At 36.5% G+C, this 18,550-nt stretch overlaps 1 protein-coding gene across 3 annotated transcripts in view; it reads right to left on the bottom strand.

The window, feature by feature from the left end:
- LOC150075991 (P2R1A-PPP2R2A-interacting phosphatase regulator 1) overlaps nt 1-17,768 on the bottom strand; it is a 155,149-nt gene extending 137,381 nt beyond the window's left edge. For all 3 annotated transcript variants that reach the window (XM_090387132.1, XM_090387131.1, XM_090387130.1), the window contains exon 1: nt 17,661-17,768. The gene's annotated coding sequence lies outside the window, so the exon portion shown is untranslated. The remainder of the gene's footprint in view (nt 1-17,660) is intronic.
- Nucleotides 17,769-18,550: the final 782 nt, after the last annotated feature.

Genomic DNA, 18,550 nt, shown 5'->3' on the forward strand with positions numbered 1-18,550 from the left:
CTAAAGCCAGCTTGCTCTTTCGGTTGATTCTCATCAAGTATTCTTTCTAATCTGTTAGTAATGACCCTTGTGAACAACTTGTAGATGTCAGATAACAAGCTAATTGGTCTATAATTTCCAAATTCTGATTTATCTCCTTTCTTATGCAGCAAAACTATGATTGCATTATTCCACTGCTTAGGCATCACACCTTTTCTAATGCATTTTGTGAAGAGCCTTGCCAGTTTTTGTGTTATGTCTCTTCCTCCCAATTTTAACAACTCTACAGTAACTTCATCTTCCCCTGGGGCTTTCTGATTCTTCATTTTCTTCAATGCATGTTCTACCTCATCAGGAAGAATATCGGGTATGTCGTATGTGTTGCTAATTTGCAATCCATCTTCCCCACTGCTGGCATCATTCCCTCACTCCTTGTATAATTCTCTATAGTAGTCTTCTGCTATTTGAATTATGCCTTCTCTACTGTTTATAAGTACACCATCGCTATTCTTCAGTTTCACTATCATTTGTCTTTCTGTATTACTGCTCATGGCTGCTGATTTAAATCCTTTTGTTTTCCCTTAATGCTTGTCCTACTTTTCTTGTGTTAAATCTTCTTATGTCCTCTCTGAGTCTCTTTCTAATGGCTTTGCATAACTCAGTATACTCAATTTTCTCCTTGTCAGTGTTTATCTTGCTCTTCATTTTTTGCCTTCGGTTCATCATAACAAGTGTTTCTTGTCTAATGTTTTCTTCCTTAGATTTCTTTTTCCCTATAGGTTTCTTGGGCTTTATCACTTTCAGAAAGTTGTAATATTCCTCGTCGATATCTTGGTCCTGAGCAGTCTGCAGAAGCTCAAACTTGTTCTTAAGTTCCAGTACATACTGCTTTTTCTCCTCTTCTGTTATCTCAAAGAGCTTTGTATTATTGACTCGAGTCAGTTTTCCTTTCCTTTCCTACATCTATATCAAACGTACATCTTACCATTCTGTGATTGCTTCCAACATTTACCTTATTCAGAATGGTAATATCATTCACAACATATCTTCTGTTAGTGAAGATGAAGTCAATTTCATTAGTTGTTAATCCATTTGGACTCTTCCATGTCCACTTTCTGTTCACCCTTTTCTAGAAAAAAAGTGTTCATTACTGACAATCCTTGAGATTCTGCAAATTTCACAAGTCTTTCGCCTCTTTCATTTCTTTCACCAATTCCAAAATTTCCTATAGTTCCCCTTTCTGCACTGTTTTGTCTTTTTCCAACCTTAGCATTGAAGTCCCCCATAATAATAGTGTAATGGGTTTTCTGCTCATCTAGAAGACTCAATTTTGGTGTACATTTCTTCAACCTCTTCATCATCATGACTCGATGTTGGTGCATAAATCATTATAACCTTTAGCTTGTACCTCTTAGAAATCTTGAGTATTAGTCTTGACACCCTTGGTGATGGACTTTTGAATTCCAAAATGTTGTTTTTTAAATCTTTATGGACCAGAAACCCAACTCCACCTTCACTCCTTTCACTGTTTCCATTGGTGTTTAGCAGATTTCCACTTGATAAACTTATAAGTGATTCATTTCTTCTCCTTGTTTCAGCCAAACCAATGATATTCCAATTCACATTTTCTGATTCCTTTTCCAGCTCTAATATCCTGTCTTCACCAATGAGTGATCTTACATTGTAACAGGCCAAGTTCACTTTCCATGCATGGCAGCCTGGTCGTACCCAGAGATTCTTAGCACCCTCTGCTTCTGCTCTGATCCTCTCGCTGTCGTAAAAGGGGGAGTGAAAGCCGCTGGGAACTGAGGGCCATTTGTTTCGTCGTGCTGTCATATTCTGGAGGGTTTGGTCTTTTCCTCTTCACGCTGACCAGGCGTCTTGAAGAGAACCACTCTACACATTCGTTGCCACTTGACGTAACAGGGCTTACCATCGAGAAGGTGTGTATGAGTGGATTTTAGGGAGGCAGGCCAACCAGACTTCTCCTAAATCTTCTGTAGTAGAAAGATATTGGATCCATCAGTGTTTTAGACTGAGTGTCTGATAACACACAGGATACCTGTTCCCCTTTAAGCCCCTAAAGTAAATAGTACCATATATTAATTTTTTTTTTAACCTTCTGCTTCTAGTAGTGTCTGGCAGATGCCACTTTTTAAATTTTTCTCTTTTTTAAGTTTGTAATTGAAATCAGATCCTCCCATGTACTTTTGACTAACAATATTCTCTAAATGGTTATACAAGCGTTGTTTTAATTTCAACTAGAGGGCTTCGCCCCTGTTCACTTTGCTCACCAACCCAGTGCATGCTTTACTACATAAAATGTAAAGATATGATGGAATAAGTCAAATATTTCCTATATAAAAGACACACCAGTCGAAACATACTGATCGATATCTAATCAGGAAATTACCTATGTAATTATTTACCTGTGCATTTGTAGTGACATAATTTCCCCACCCACTTGTACCACGTGATCCACATCCCTCTTCTCCCATTGGCTACCCCGCCACGTGGAATTCTCAAGGTGGAATAAATATCACTATGCAATTATTTACCTCCTGCATTTACATTGGTCACTTAGGAAAAGGCCTTTTGCTACAGGTTCCTTAATGTATGAGGAATATTGTTGCATCCGAAAGAGCAGAACTAAAATATTTAACTAAAATATTTACAAACTATACAAAACATAAAAATACTTACAAAATACTAAACTATTTACAAATATAAAAACTATATCAGAATCCTTCATCAGCTGACATTACAATGGAACATCAAATGATGCCGAGAGTGGTCATGTATTAGACATTGAAGCACGTGCACGAGGTTGATGACATATGGGGGCAGTTGTCTTTCAATGGAAGACAACAATGTAATTATTTACCTGCTCATTTATAGTGACGTAATTGCTCCACCCTCTTCTCCCATTAACTCAATTAAATATTACTAGGCGGAAAACTTTTTTAATGTATTGAGAAACATTAATTTTTTGTTAGACATTTAATAAATGGCAGGCAAGCAATGCATCTGCCTTTCTTCTAGGCAATTCCCATGACAACTGAGATGCTATTGTGTCTACTCTTGCCAGAGCAGCTTTTGTTTCACTGACTAAATGCAAACAGCTGAAAAAATGAACGAGTACAGAGAAGAGAAACGCAACTGATGAGGGGAACACAAGGGTACTCTTACCAAGAAAGGCTTCAGTTCTGCAAATTGCAGCATCTGGACACTAAGCACCTGCAGGGTGATCCGATTGAGTTGTTTAAAGCTTTGAATGGACTGAGCAAGCATCAATTCTGATGAGATTCTTCCTCTTGCTCAGACCACATGCAAGGAGGGCACAAATTCAAACCAAGGAAGGACAGTTGCTGAACAGATGTGTGAAAGTTTGCTTTTAGCCAGCAGGTGGTTGATTGCTAGAACAAACTTCCAACTGTTGTTGTGGAAGGTGATAACTTAAATAAATTCAAGGAAGAACTGGACAAACTATTGGAGGAAATGAATAGATTTAATGGGAGGGGTCTTATTTTTTTGGCTAATACTGTATAAGCTTACTTTCTTGCATCACTTGCCACTGCTAAAAAATACAACCATTCATGTTACATCTGTGCTTCAATCTAGGGGATGAAGGTGCCTCCGTAGCCAGGTGGGCAGGAGCAGCAGTGCATAGCGCACGCTTCTTGATCAGACCGGGGTTCGAGCCCGTGACCACCAAATGCAGAAAGGTCAGGAAATGACCACCACATATCCGCGGAGCAACATGGCCTTAGTTGCTAATGCTCCTAAAAACCAAATAACAACAGGAGATGAATGACCTTAAAAATTCTAAAAAACAAAAAAAAAAAGGCATTATTACTGATTTCTCTCGTTTATTTTTCTTTTATCTTTTTCAGTTGAGTTTAGCAAGTCATGATGAATAGATCACCATTTTAAATTCAGTAAAAAATATAAAAATTTATTTTTGTTATAAATAAAACAAAAACGGCATGCTTACAAATGCCACACAAGCATCTTTGGTAAATCAAAGGCACAAGTATTGGAAGGCTAATTAAGGGAAAAAAAAAAAAAAACATTAACAAAAGATAAGTCCAAGGAAGCTTTCATAATTATGGCTAAAGGTTTGTTAATTTCCTTTGTCGCTTCCTTTAATATAACTGGATAGATCCCATCCACCCCAGGAGCCTTTCTTATGTTCAATTTCAAAATTTCTTCTCGACTTTACTCTGTTATTACAAAATCATTTAGCTCCCTGGCAGAGTTTGATAAACTTCTAGCATTCACCTCCCTGAATAACTCCTCATGTGTGAATGTAGATGCAAAATACCCATTCGGTTTGTCGGCTACCTCAGCAGGTGCATAAATCATTGAACCATCAATGTCAAGTGGACCAATCTGATTCATCCCCTTCCTTCTGGAGCTGGAAAATACCCATTCGGTTTGTCCGCTACCTCAAAAAAAAGCCTAGTAGCCTCCAAGATTTATTCCTTGAATAATTCCCATTTAGAATTTGCTGTTAATAACATCATTAGTTGGTCCCACTGTATAGAATTTAAAAAATCTGAGACCACTGTAGTCACCTTTATGAAAGCAAAAACCCTTCTCTTTACCCCTGATGGTAGTTACATCTTTAAGTAAATTCTAAATCAGTACATTGTGATCACTGCCACCTAGTGGTTCCTTTATCTGCAGATTCTTAATGCATGAAGAATCACTGCGGATAATCAGATCACGAGAATTAGCCTCTCTGGTTGCTAAATACATTCACAAATCTCCAGTCTGAAGGACCTTCACCTGAATCCAAAAATGTTCTCATACTTATAGACAACTTTTGCTTACTTTCTTTGCTGCTTCCCTTAATATAATTGGATAGATCCTATCCACCCACCCCTGGTGCCTCTCTTGTTTAACTTCAACAACTTCTATTCCAATTTCTTCTCTTAGTAATTACATCCCCAGGGGCTCACATCTGGTGAGTATGGGCCAGGGTCCTGAGCTGGATATCATCATTCTTCTCTTTCTTGCTTTCTTGGTAATTCCTTTCTACTTCTCTCTCTCTCTCTCTCTCTCTCTCTCTCTCTCTCTCTCTCTCTCTCTCTCTCTCTCTCTCTCTCTCTCTCTCTCTCTCTCTCTCCTCCCTCCCTCAGGGTAATGCAGGATTTTTTTTTTTTTTTGGCTGGTGCAGCATAAGCCTCAGGCTTTCCTGGCACCATATGGCTAATAATAATAAAATCATTTAGCTCCCAGTTACAGTTTAATATAATAATTAAAAGACACTTCAAGATTTATACCAAAATGGGTGTCAGAGCTTAGCAGCGGATAAAAAGATGGGCTTAATAGCAGATAGCATAAGATCAGTGCTTTTTTTGTAAAAGAATAGGTGCTGGTACTCATTCTTTGCTATCAGGTAAAATTGAAAATTAAAAGGATATGAAAAGTACTCTAAATTTTTGTTTTTCCTGATATTGTTACTTTAGTGGTAATTTGGATTAAGAACAACAAATTTAGTATATTAACACAGTTTATTAAGCATAAATTTATTATTCAAGTATATAAAAAAAATAAGTAAAATGTGAGTAAAATAAGTAAATAAATCAGTCAACTACTGAGTTCTGGGCACTCAGGATGAAGGGTCCATAGTCACTAATGGTCGCTAGTGTAGTATCTCAAATAGAGAGCTTTATGGTAACTGAAAAAAGTTTCTAGTGCCCTGGCTTGACATAAAACTGAGGAACTAAGGAAAATGTTTTCTGTTTGAGTCTTTCCAGTTGTGTGAATGACAAGGGTGGGAAAAGCGACTCAGACTTCTTCCTGGAGAAGCAACTAAACCCATGGGGGAGAAGCGACTGGCAGGTGAGGACTGTGCAAGGCTCCACGCAGGTACCTACCCACCACCGCCGCCGCCTCAACACTGGCTCTCTGAGTACCTCCTTGCCGGGGCAACTGCAGCTTTGAAAAATTTTTTAAAAATACTTCTCGTCACAAAATTTATAATTGACCTATAAAGGTCATTTATTAACTGAAAAATAAAAACTGCAGCCATTATCAACCCACTGCAGGATGGAAGCCTCCTCAACAATTCAATTCATGTTGAGGGAAATGGACCATAATCTGCCACGTTCGTTGGCAGATCGACCGTATTTAGCAGTCAGGGCTTGATCCCCGGTCTACTCAAAGAGCTTATGCTACTCCTGCTCCTGACCACTCGGCTACAGAGGCCATTTATTAACTAACTATTTAGCAACCTTTTTTGTCACAAAAAGGAGTTACTTAGTACAAAGAAGTGCGCTATCAAAGTGCAATATTTTTTTTTTTTTTAACACAAAAAGTAAATGATAGATTTCAATGGGAATAGTTTTCGCTTGATAAGCATCGAATAACGCAGAACTAATCTGATTTTTAAATTTTTAGTTCCATTAGCGACGTAAATAGGGGGGACACGAAAATTGGTCACATTTTCCTGTCTGGCGGCGCCATTTTTAATTTAAAAATTATTTTAAAATTATGTTTTAAACCTACCCTTTCCAACAGTGTATAATAAGTAAGCTGTAGTCGATATTTTTGTCACCCCCCCCATTTTACCCCTCCATTTCTCAGACAAATTTTGTCAACAATGATCAATATGTCATTATGTTGGCCCACATGATGTACAAACCCATGAAAATTTTCGAATCAATAGGTTGAGTGGTTCCAGAGATGCAATGCTGTGACAGACGGACGGACAGACAGACACAACTGAGTGACATTATAAGGGTCCTTCGTTAGACTACGGACTCTTAAAAATAATAAGTAAAAATAATTCCATAATAAATTTTTTATAGAATATTCAAATTTTTATTAAGTTCTCATCTGACACCCTATGCTCACTTCTTTTCTTCCTCTTTATGTGTCGGTTGTTGTCGTCCGAAGCAGCCACGAATCGACATATTTGTTGGATCAAAGTTGGTCAGCGGCAGCCTACAATTTTAAGAAACAGAAGTGAAGAAACTGTTTTTGTCATCAACGAAGCTCTTGTTGGGCTGGCGATCAGATTCATTTGTGAAAATCCTCGTTCACATTGCCACAATGAAATTGGTATCGTGCTCAGAGCGTCCATCAAATGCTTCAATTCTTACGAAACCATCTTTTCAATTAGGAATTCCCGAAATCTAGGAATTGCATCTCTTTCATTTAACTGTAATTGACAATTTTATAACTTCATTTTCACCAAATGGCAAGAATTCATATTTAAAAGGTTTAATACCTTCGCTGTCCTCGTTTTCCTTCTCTCATCATCGATCTTGTCATTAGTTCTTAAATTTGAATTTTTTCTTTTTTTTTTTTTGCAACTGTTCAAAATGTCAGTGTCATTCGGATACTGTGACCATGTAGTAAACAGAGATAGGGTAAATTTACCGAAAAATATCGATAACGCACTTCCGCGAAAGAACAGATTATTTTTCAGGGTAAAAGAAAATCACGCTCTCCTAATTCTTAAACGGGGCACTTACGGTTGATTCACAGTGGTGTCCAACCTACAGCCCACCCGGAAAGTCAACTAAAACAGCATAAAGAAATCTAACTTTGAATTTTTTTTTAATATGGTCTCTGTACAGGAAAAGTTTGGACACCACCACTGCAGTAGAAGGTGTTGTTATTTTGGTTTTTAGGAGCATTAGCAACTAGGGCCATATTACTCCAAGGATATGCGGTGGTCATCCCTGACCTTTCTGCATCCTCCGTATTTGGTGGTCACGGGCTCGAACCCCAGTCTAATCAAGAAGCGTGTGCTACGCACTGTTGCTCCTGCTCACCTGGCTACGGAGGCGCCAGTAGAAGGTGGACCAGAGCCCATTGGGAATACCCCTTGATCTGCTCACTGTTGACTAGCGCAACTTCTCCGTATGTGGGACAGGTGGTCGGATAGGTTTTACCAGGTACCACTAAGTTGTAGAATGTTAATCCCTTTAGCTCTCTTAATTCACACAGCAGCACTAATTGCCTAAATTGCCTGAAGGCCAGAAATGCGAACAGTGGATACCGAATTAATTTTCCGTTCACTATATGAAAATTCTTTGCTCAACGGAAAGTATTTTAAATGTAACTTCCAAGGGGAATTCAAAATAATTTGCTATAAAAGGACATCATTAAACAGAGGTCCGACTGAATAATTTAGAATTATAAAAATGGTTATACAGTTTTATGTAGAACATATCTTAACAACAGACAGTAAAAAATGCAAATTTAGTTAAATAATTTTAAATTTATTTGAATAGCAGGTAAACATGTGAAAAAAAATTTACAGAATATTACAAATTTTGAATTGCACTGCATCCAAACGTCACTGTTAATAAAGGTGCCGGTACGCCGTACTGTTGGGTACCGTTCCAAAAAAAGCACTACATAAGATGATTATAAATTATTAAGGCATACAAAACTCTACAATAAATACAAACTAGTGTGTAACCAAGTTACTCAAGGGGTTAGGCAGATTACAAAAACTCAATGGCTAAGAGTGTAAAGAAAAGCAGCAAGGAATTCTTTGTACATGTTAACACTAAAAGGAAAGGGTTCAATTACATTAGTTCACCAGATATGAATGGTATGACTGCTGATGATCCTCTAGGGCAGTGGTTCCTGATCATTTGTCACAAGTGACACTAAGTTAAAAGATGAATAAGACGAATAAGAGAATATCATTAACTGCACACCGAAATAGTGATTGCCATTGAACTCAATAGAATTTTTCCTAATCTTGCAGCACATCGATTGGGAACCACTGCTCTAGGGATTGCTGATATAACTGAATAAATATTCAGTTATATTTACATTTGCATATGAAATTTTTAGAGATTTCCTTACCAGAAGTCTTTCAAACTGACTTGGAGTTAAATGATTTCATACTAATAGAAAGTGCAGATGTAGAGAAATTACTGTAATTAAAAGTGAACAAAGTACATGGGCCAGATGGAATCCATTATGTTAAGAAAAACTGCAAAAAAGGCAGCTAAACCTTTTTGGCTTGAATAATGAGTACATCCTTTGATTCAGATATACCTGTAAAGATTGGAGATATGCAAATATAACACCTATTCACAAGGGTGAATGAAGAATTATGGACATGTGAGTTTAACCTCTGTGCCAGGGGAATAATGGAATCATTAGTTAAGGAACATTTGGTAATAAATTATTGGAATCAATAGGCAATTAACTTTTTCTTTTCTTTTTTTTTGCTGGCTGTATGAGAACTGGCACATACTCTTTGAGTTAACTGTAGTCAAGTCCATGCGATTGCTAAACATGATTTATGGTAAAATTTTCTGGCATAGTGGTCATGTGGGAGTATAAACAAGAACATCATGCTAACAATATGAACAATAAAATTTTCTATTTCCAACTTTTGTCATAAAACAAAACAGAAATAATCCATCTTTTACACACTTACATTATTTAAATTTCAGAATTAGTTCAAACATGTGTGGTCTGTGCTTGTTAACAGGAGAGATTGCTTCTACAGGAATCGGATACACTTAAATAGAAAGGGTGCAAGAACCCACAGCAAAATCTAAATGAGAAGCATTCAAGGAATTAATCTTGGAAGCCACTAGGCTTTTCATACCAACTAAGAAATATTGTTCAAGGTTTAGGTCCAAATGGATGTCAGATGAACTAATGAGACTCAGTTGTTGTTATTTGGTTTTTAGGAGCATTACCAATGGAGCAATAAGGCCATATTGCTCCGGGCATATGTGGTGGTCATTCCCTGACCTTTCCGCATCCTCCATATTTGGTGGTCACAGGCTCGGACCCCAGTCTAATCAAGAAGCGTGTGCTACACACTGCCGCTCCTGCCCATGGAAGCGCCTTGAGACTAGGGGAAGAGAAGAAAAATGCATGAGATACATATAAATTATCAGGCAACACAAAGGCCTACGGTAGATATAAGCTAGTCTGTAATCAAGTCAAAAAGGAGGTTAGGCAAGCGAAGGCAGATTACTAGAAATATTTAGCAAAGGATGCAAAGAAAAACAGCAAAGACTTCTTTGATTATATAAACTGTAGAAGGAAGAATGAATCAGATTGGCCCACTTAATATTGATGGTTTGACTGTTGATGATCCTACTCAGATAGCTGACAAACCGAATGACTATTTTGCATCTACATTCACACATAAGGAATTCTGTAGAGAATTGGTGAACAGAAGCTTATTAAACTCTAACAGGGAGCAAAATCATTTTGTAATAACTGAGAGCAAATCGAGCAAAAAGTTAAACATAAGTTGAAGTTAAACCTAAGAAAGGCAACTGGGGTGAATGGGATCTATCCAATTATATTAAAGGAGATGGCAAAGGAAGTAAGCAAACCTTTAGCCATAATTATGAGAGCATCGTTGGACTCAAGCGGAGGTCCCCATGGACTGTCGATGTGCAAATGTATCTCCAATTCACAAAGGGGGATTCAAAGAGTGACACCAGTAATTACAGATCAGTTAGTTTAACTTCAGTGAAAGTAGTAGTAATAGTGGCATGTGATACAAGATAGCAAGCATATGAGAGCTTATGCAGCATCACCAAAAAAATAAATAAATAAATAAATAAAATAAAATAACACAAAAATTCCCTTTAAATATTTGTCCAGTTCCTCCTTAAATTTATTTAACCTTCAACTTCCACAACGACAGATGGAAGTTTGTTCCAGCAATTAACCACCCCGCTGGCTAAAGGAAAATTTCCGCACCTCTATTCTACATCTGTCTTTCCTCAATTTGAATTTATGCCCCTTTCAGTTCGTAATCTGAACAAGTGGAAGAATTCCATCAGAATTCAGCGTGCTCAACCCATTCAAGGCCTTATACACCTCAATCAGATCACCTTGCAGGTCCCTAGTCTCCAGCCGCTCCAATTTGCAGAACTTAAGCCTCTCTTGGTAAGAGGATCCCTTCATTCCCCTCACCAATCTTGTTGCCCTTCTCTGTACGTGCTCAAGCAAATCTAAATCCTTCCTAAAATGAGGCCTCCAGACCTGTATGCAGTACTCAAGGCATGGCCTGACCATTTCCTTATACAGAGGGACAATCACCTCCTTTTCCCTGCTAGCAAAATTCCTGTATTTCATTGACAAAACTACATGACCTGCCCTGGCAGCCTGTCTGAATTGCTCAGAAAACTTCATATCTGACTGCACAATTACTCCCAGGTCTTTTTCATTTTCTACCACCTTAAGTGTGGTACCACACAGTTGGTACATTTCTCTGGGGTTACTTCTACCCATATGTAGTACTTTGCATTTGTCAATGTTAAACTTCAGTTGCCACTTCTCAGCCCATCTGCCCAAATTTTCTAGATCCTGTTGCAGTAGCACACTGCCGTTAATGTTATTAACAACCCTGCCAACCTTTGTATCATATGAAAACTTCGACACTAAGCCTAATATACCTTCATCAATATCACTGATAAATATACAAAACAACAGAGAACCCAACACCGAACCCTGTGCGACTCCACTAAAAACATTAAGCCACAAAGAGCAGCAGCACCCATTGATTACCACCCTCTGTCTTCTCCCACTCAACCATCCTTTTATCCATTGTAGCAACTTATCCTTAATACCATTCTACTCCAATTTGTACAGTAGTCTTTCATGTGCAACAGTGTTAAAAGCAAAGTAGTGGAATCACTGGTTAAAGAAGCATTGCAGGAACATCTAGACAAGACTGCAGTAATAATTCAGACGCAGAATGGGTTTGTTAAGGGAAAGCCTTGTCTGACAAATTAGATTGGCTACTATGATGTGGTTACAAATGTAATGAGCTGCAGCCTAGAGAGCAAGTTGCTGGGTATTTCAAGAGCTGCTGGGAATCATCACAGAACAAGTAAATACATGAGCTGTGTTAGGATAACTAAGAGTAAGAACAAGTGCATGTACACCAATTCTAGAAGTATAGTAAATAAATTTGGTGAATTTGAAGTGCTGATCAAGGGATCAAAGGAAGATATTGTTGGGATATCAGAGACATGTTGTCACACACATATATAAGCAGTACAGAATTGGAATTTGGGGGGGAACAATGTGTACAGAAAGGATAGACAGGTTATGCTGTTAGTTTAGAAACACGAAATCTAAGGAAGTACATCCAGTTGACATTGTGGGCAGTGCAATATTGAGTGTTTGGTGTGACAAACACTGTGAAAGGGAAAATAAGAGTAGGAGTGTGTTCTAGGCCTACTGATTCTGATGAGTACAATGAACAGTTATGCAGAGAAATAGAGGGGACCAGTAAATTAGAATGTCTTGTAATGGGGGATTTTAACTTTTCAGATAGTGACTGGAACTTATGGTTGGTCACTTGCACGCTAGCAAGACTTTGGTAGATTTATTGTTTTCTACAGTAACATGTTGGAGGGGCAACCAGAATGAGCAATACTCTTGATCTGATTATCAGCAGTGATTGTTCATGCATTAAGAATTTGCTGATAACGTAACCACTAGGTGACAGTGATCATAGTGTACTGTTGTGGGATTTACTTAAAGATGCAACTACCATCAAGGGTAAAGAGAAGGGTTTTGCTTTCGTATAGTATTAAGGACACTATAGTATATGCTAAAAATATGATATATGAATAAATATAAATGGGTTAAGAACACAAAATTATGTGCTAAATGATTTTTAATAAAGACTAAATATTAGCTTAAATGATATCCTTTATGAATTATATACAAACAGGTTAAATTGTACATTTAAATTAATGGCTTACCTTTCTTATGCTTTTTAACGATATACACTTTGAATATCATTTAAAAATGTCACAAACAAATCATCTACATCTTAGCACTTTCCAGCAAAAGTGATTAGGGCGAGATTTTTTTTTTTTTTTTTTTATGAAACCCCCAAACACAAAAGGTATCAAAACCTATAGCAGTTAGTACCATGCATGGGTTGAAGGATAAGTATTGGGTGGGGGGGAGAACTTTGCTCTAGAGACTAAACATGGGTTTCACCACTTCAAGCCCCCAATAAGCAAAGTGGTGGTATTTCACCGGTTGATGAAAATCATCTACCATAATGTCTCTCATTTTCTTTAGAATACGTGTTTTGGAATCCAACTATGACCATTCAATTGTTTGCATGTTTGCTCCTGTCACTGGGTCCACAATTTTCTTGATGGTTCACCATAAAATTGCAGTAACCGTTACACTGCTATAAGCAGGCCATTGATTGGAATGAATCACTGAACAATTCATATTCCCATTCAATGATGGGGATCAAGGTGCCTCTGTCAGGCCATTGCACATAAAAATACCGACAATCAGAGCCTTTCTTGAGACCAAAAACCCAAGGCCCATCAATTCTTAGTCCATAGTGCTTGTTGTTTTGTACAATTGCATTACTATCTTTGGAGAGAGGAGCTTGGTAGCCACTTAACATTCTTCCACAATTATATTTCCATCAACCAGCAAACCTTGCTTCATCACTCGGAATGGTGTTAGGCTCTGTATCAACCATCTTACCTCATGCATTGTGAGAAACAGGGGCTCCACACACTTCTCTGCACATGTTATACCAGTCAATTATAGAATTGTAAGACTTTCCTGTTAGAGTAACCACCTTATCCATTGGTATTTCCAGTAAAAAAAAAGAACACCAGTTCTAAAATTTCACACAAACTCAGATTGCAGTGTAATTTGTTGTTCATGTCCATATAATGGAAGAACGCACTGCCTTTCTAGACAGAACATGAAGTTTGGCACACTTTTATTCGGACAATGAAGTACACCTCTATTCTCCACCTCTGTCACATTTTCTTTTTTCTTGCATGATGCTACCACATCAATGACAAGGCCTTACATCTTGGGGTATGTCCAGAAAATGGTGTTCATATTGAAATGCAACTGCCGTGTCTTCTGTAGAAATCTTTCAACAGCATTGCATAGGGTAAAATTTTCAGATTTTTATTCTTTAACTTCAGGTTTCCTATTTTTAGCTGAAGGTAGACCGCAAGCTATAGTTTAAATGTCACATCAAAAATCATTCAGCACATAACTGTGTTTTTATCATAATACTGAACTACATAAAATCAGAGTAGATAATATTTAGTCTTTTGTGTTTATATCAGATTCATATTTTTAGCATCCACTATAGTGCCAGTAGACCGCACGCTATAGTGCCAGTAGTGTATTCTCATACCCTAGCATCCGGTTGACACGGTAGACAGTACACTATAGTAGCACCAAGTTCTCACTGGAAAGGATAGATTACAGTGAGAAATACTAATCTAAAATAAAAGGAAACTAAATTGAAACTTTATTTATTTGATATAATAATCAACACCTTATAATTTATAATTTGGTTGCCCAGCATTTATCTTTTATTTTATTTATTTATTTTATAAAAAAAGCATCTTTCACATTCAAAGAACTGAAGGTATATTAAGAAATAAAAGTTACTTCGTACAAATTCAATATAGACACTTATGTTCGTCTGTCCAGAGAAACTGAAATTTCAGTGAAACAGTGGAAAATGTTATTTAGGCTATGTGACAATAATAAAAATTATAGAATGTAGATCTACCTAAACAGCAACAATGATTGCAAAATTCACTCAATTTGTTAACTGGAAGGGTGCTCAAATACCAGCCTATCTGGCCAAAAACTTGGCAACATTACATACGTGTATATATCCCCAAGGGCTCACATCTGGTGAGTATGGGCTTGGCACACCCAGGGTCTTGAGCTAGATATCATCATTCTTCTCTTTCTTGGTGATTCCCTTCTACCTCTCTCTTTCTCTCTCTCTCTCTCTTTGGGTAATTCAGAAATTTTTTTTTTTTTTGCCTGGTGCAACATAAGCCTCAGGCTTCCTTGCACCATATGGCTAGTAATAATAATAATAATATTCAAGTTTTTCATACCCACATCAGTTTTTACTTCACCAAAAACATGCATGGAAAGGCTGACATAGCCAAGCAGTCAATGTGGATGCACAGTGGTTCAGTACTCACCATTTAGGTTGACTATGGCTTGAATATATATATGACCACTAAATACAATTAATGATAATATTTGTGCAAATAAACTTAGCAAACCTTCCTGACTCTTGTGGTCATGCCAGAATATAAAGAGAATGTCCCCCCCCCTCCCTCTTTTGTTCAATTTCAGTAAAAAACTTTTTGAAAGTGAGAACTCACATCACAAGCAATTTCATAAGAGGTTTTTACTATTTCTAAGTTTCATCTGACAGGCAATTTTAATATATGGAAACATACACTCAAGCTACTTGCACACTGTGTCAATAATAATAAAAGGAGTCACATTCTACAACCTTCAACAGTCCATATAATTTCTACCTTTGTAACTTCATCATTATATTCTATTATTTGGAAGTTTGCTAGATTATATACAACTTCCACTTCTAAAGAACTAAATAGTGACAAGTTTGATATTAAACTTACTCTGTCTTTCATGTAGAGCACAACTTATACCTCTGTTTTTACTAAATGAATGATGTAAATTTGTGTTTACCCACCATTCCTATGTCAAAAGTTTTCTTGCACAAAGATTATCACCAACGTTATATCCATTATTATACTGCTCAATTAAACTAGCTTTTGTTAAATTTAGTCTCCAGGCATAGAGTTTGATTCACAGAAACAATACTGATTCACTAAATTTCAGCCAAACTAGAAAAAAAGATATATATATCTAAGTTTTCAATAAATTTTATAGAAATAATTCCAATATTCCACTGAATAAACAAAGTTAGTTAGAACAAAAATGTCAAAAATTGTTAAAAATGAATTTGGAATGCAAGGCAAATGGCTGTCTCTTTACACAAACCCACCTAAAAATTTAAAATGATAGGTGCAAAATTTTGCAATTTTTCTTTTGAGGGAAAAATTCACTTCCTTAACAGGTTCGCTGCAAAAAAAAAATTTTAACATCCGATCATGATAGCCAAAATTCACACATGATAAATGATCTAATATAAACCGAACTTGCATCAAGATACTGTACAAATTTTGGGGATTTCCTGAAGTACTGGACATAATTTTGAGCAATTCAAAATAAAAAGCAGGCTCTATTCACATTTTATGGCTGATTCCACATTCTGAAACAAACATTTTTGTTCTATAAGAACAACCTGCTCCTATAGCAGATATTTTAAAATCTAAATATACTGCATAATCAGAAGGGGACCTTAACCATGGCATTAAGATCCTCTTCCTCCTCCCTAATGAAAGTGACGCAGAAGTCCTGGAGAGATAGTCTCCCAAAACTGAATTTTATGATGTTTTTCATTTAAAATTATAAAAACTGAGAACAGGAAAGAAGAGGTGGCAGGTTAAACTTGGAAGGGAGGCAACTGTTTAAAAAAGTTAAAAACCACCATTCTATAATATAGCTGTAATCTTTGCATGTTGTTACCAAATGAGATATTTTACAGAACCTTAAATTCTTTTTAACCCAAAATAGAAAACTGACATACTGAGTTCTGACCAGATGGCCTGCACTCAACCACCTTAGCAGACCCTAAAAAAAAACCTACCAAACTGCCCTCAGTTATTGACAATGTACAACATATTAGAATATCCTATCAACTTAAGTACATAATGAATCAAAATATGAAAATTATAGGACATTTAAAAATACACAGGAAACAGTACATTACAGGGCATATCTGAAAAACATAAAATATGGGACAAGTAAAAGCAATACATCAAGTCTGGTAAACTAGGAAGCCATTTCCATTGACTATGAACCTACTAATTTTCACTCTTCCCTTGTCTCTGGTTATCGACAGTTCTAATGCAAGTATATAGTGATTACGGTTTTCTATTAAGCCACTGATGATCTTTAGCACTGCAATTAACCATTTTTGTTTTCTATCACAGTTATGGAATTACTGATATTTTCTAAGAAATTCCACTACAGACACTGCAATCTAGCTAGTCACACAAGCCTTTTTGTCTATATATTTGGCATTCAGATACCTGTAATATTGTGAGTTACTAAGATTTTGCTCAGTAGAGACTTTATTAATTACCCTGAATATGCAAATAGGCCAGAGAGTTATTTGATACAGGCAGAGAATAAGTTATAGTAGATAATCACAAAAAAAAAAAAAAACAGCTAAACCCAACATTCCCATATATGGAAGGATATTTTAGTAACTTCATTATGCAAAAATAAAATGTTTTAACCATACTGTACAGTAGTATTTCACATTTTATGTGACATAATAGTAATGTTGACAAACAATTTGCTGGCTAGGCCAGTCTTAAATGATGGAACATCTAGAGTACCGAATCTATTTTCTTTATGAATTAAAAACTAGGTTAGATCTATATAAGTGAATGAAGACAGAAAATGCAGAACGAGAAGGGTATTGTTGCTTAGTCTGTCTCAGAAGTACCAAATAACATCAATGAAATATTACGCGACAGTCTAAGGAAAGTCGTTAGTAAACGACTTTAATTGTTACGGTAAAAACGCAAAAATTTAAACCCTAAAGATAGATTTTCTGCTAAAATAAATAAAATATACACATATCGGCTTTAATTTGGTATTCAATTTCAAATCACATTAAATGAAAAGCAGGAATAGCTAATGCAAAAATAATTTCTATATATAAGGCGTGTGCAATCAAAATTCAAAAAAGAAAAGTTATTTGGCGTTACACATATACAAAGTTAAGTACACTTCCCTACCTTTATTAGTTCATAAGTGAAATTTACCTAAATTACGCAGTTTATCATTTAAATAAACGGGTTAAAGTGAAAACACAGGCTCATGTCACAGCTTTCACTATAAGAAAGCTAAAAATAGGTAAATAAAAAAAATTCACACAATGGCTGCATATACCGTTTCATTTCAGTGTACAACGGTAGGATGAAAAGTGATATAATAAAGGTTTCTGGGGAAAATGCGATCCTCTACAAAAGTCGTATAAGTGATTTCGTCAGAGATTTAAATTTGGTTATGTACTAAAAATTTTGGTTCTTGATAAAACGGTATCTACATTCAAAATTCAAAAATTCTGATTTCAACAGAATTTTTTTTTTTTTTTTAATAAAATTTCGCTTGTAATTTTCATTACCAGATGGCGATACAACCATTACACTACTTGCAAATGTAAAACAATTATCTTAGCTTATCTTAACTATCATATTCCAAGATTAAAACCGAATTCAAATTTCCTACAGCAATATATGCAAATATTTAAAATAACTCATAAAGTTTTCCTGCCATAGTGAACGCATGGATCGAACAGAGAGAGAGAGAGAGAGAGAGAGAGAGAGAGGGGGGGGGGGAACGTTAGAGCTTATCTACACATAGGCCACAATCGGGCCCGCTATGCAAAGATAATTTCATTTGTCCCTATGTCGTGTGGGCATTCCATGATTGATTTCTCTCTCTTATTGCATAAAAAAATTGAGTTCCAATAAACAGACCATGCGTGATACGCTAGAGACAGAGTATCCCAGGCAAGGAATGAAAATAATACATAAAATTTCCTCCTTTCTTGGATTAAAGGTATCCCTCAACTTCGGCCGGAGACGGATGTCGAAACTAAGCCACTACTTGCCTAAATTCGATT

Source organism: Mastigoproctus giganteus, chromosome 13 (genome assembly GCF_048544385.1).
Source record: "Mastigoproctus giganteus isolate SK-2022 chromosome 13, ASM4854438v1, whole genome shotgun sequence".
In the NCBI taxonomy this organism is placed as follows: domain Eukaryota; kingdom Metazoa; phylum Arthropoda; class Arachnida; order Uropygi; family Thelyphonidae; genus Mastigoproctus; species Mastigoproctus giganteus.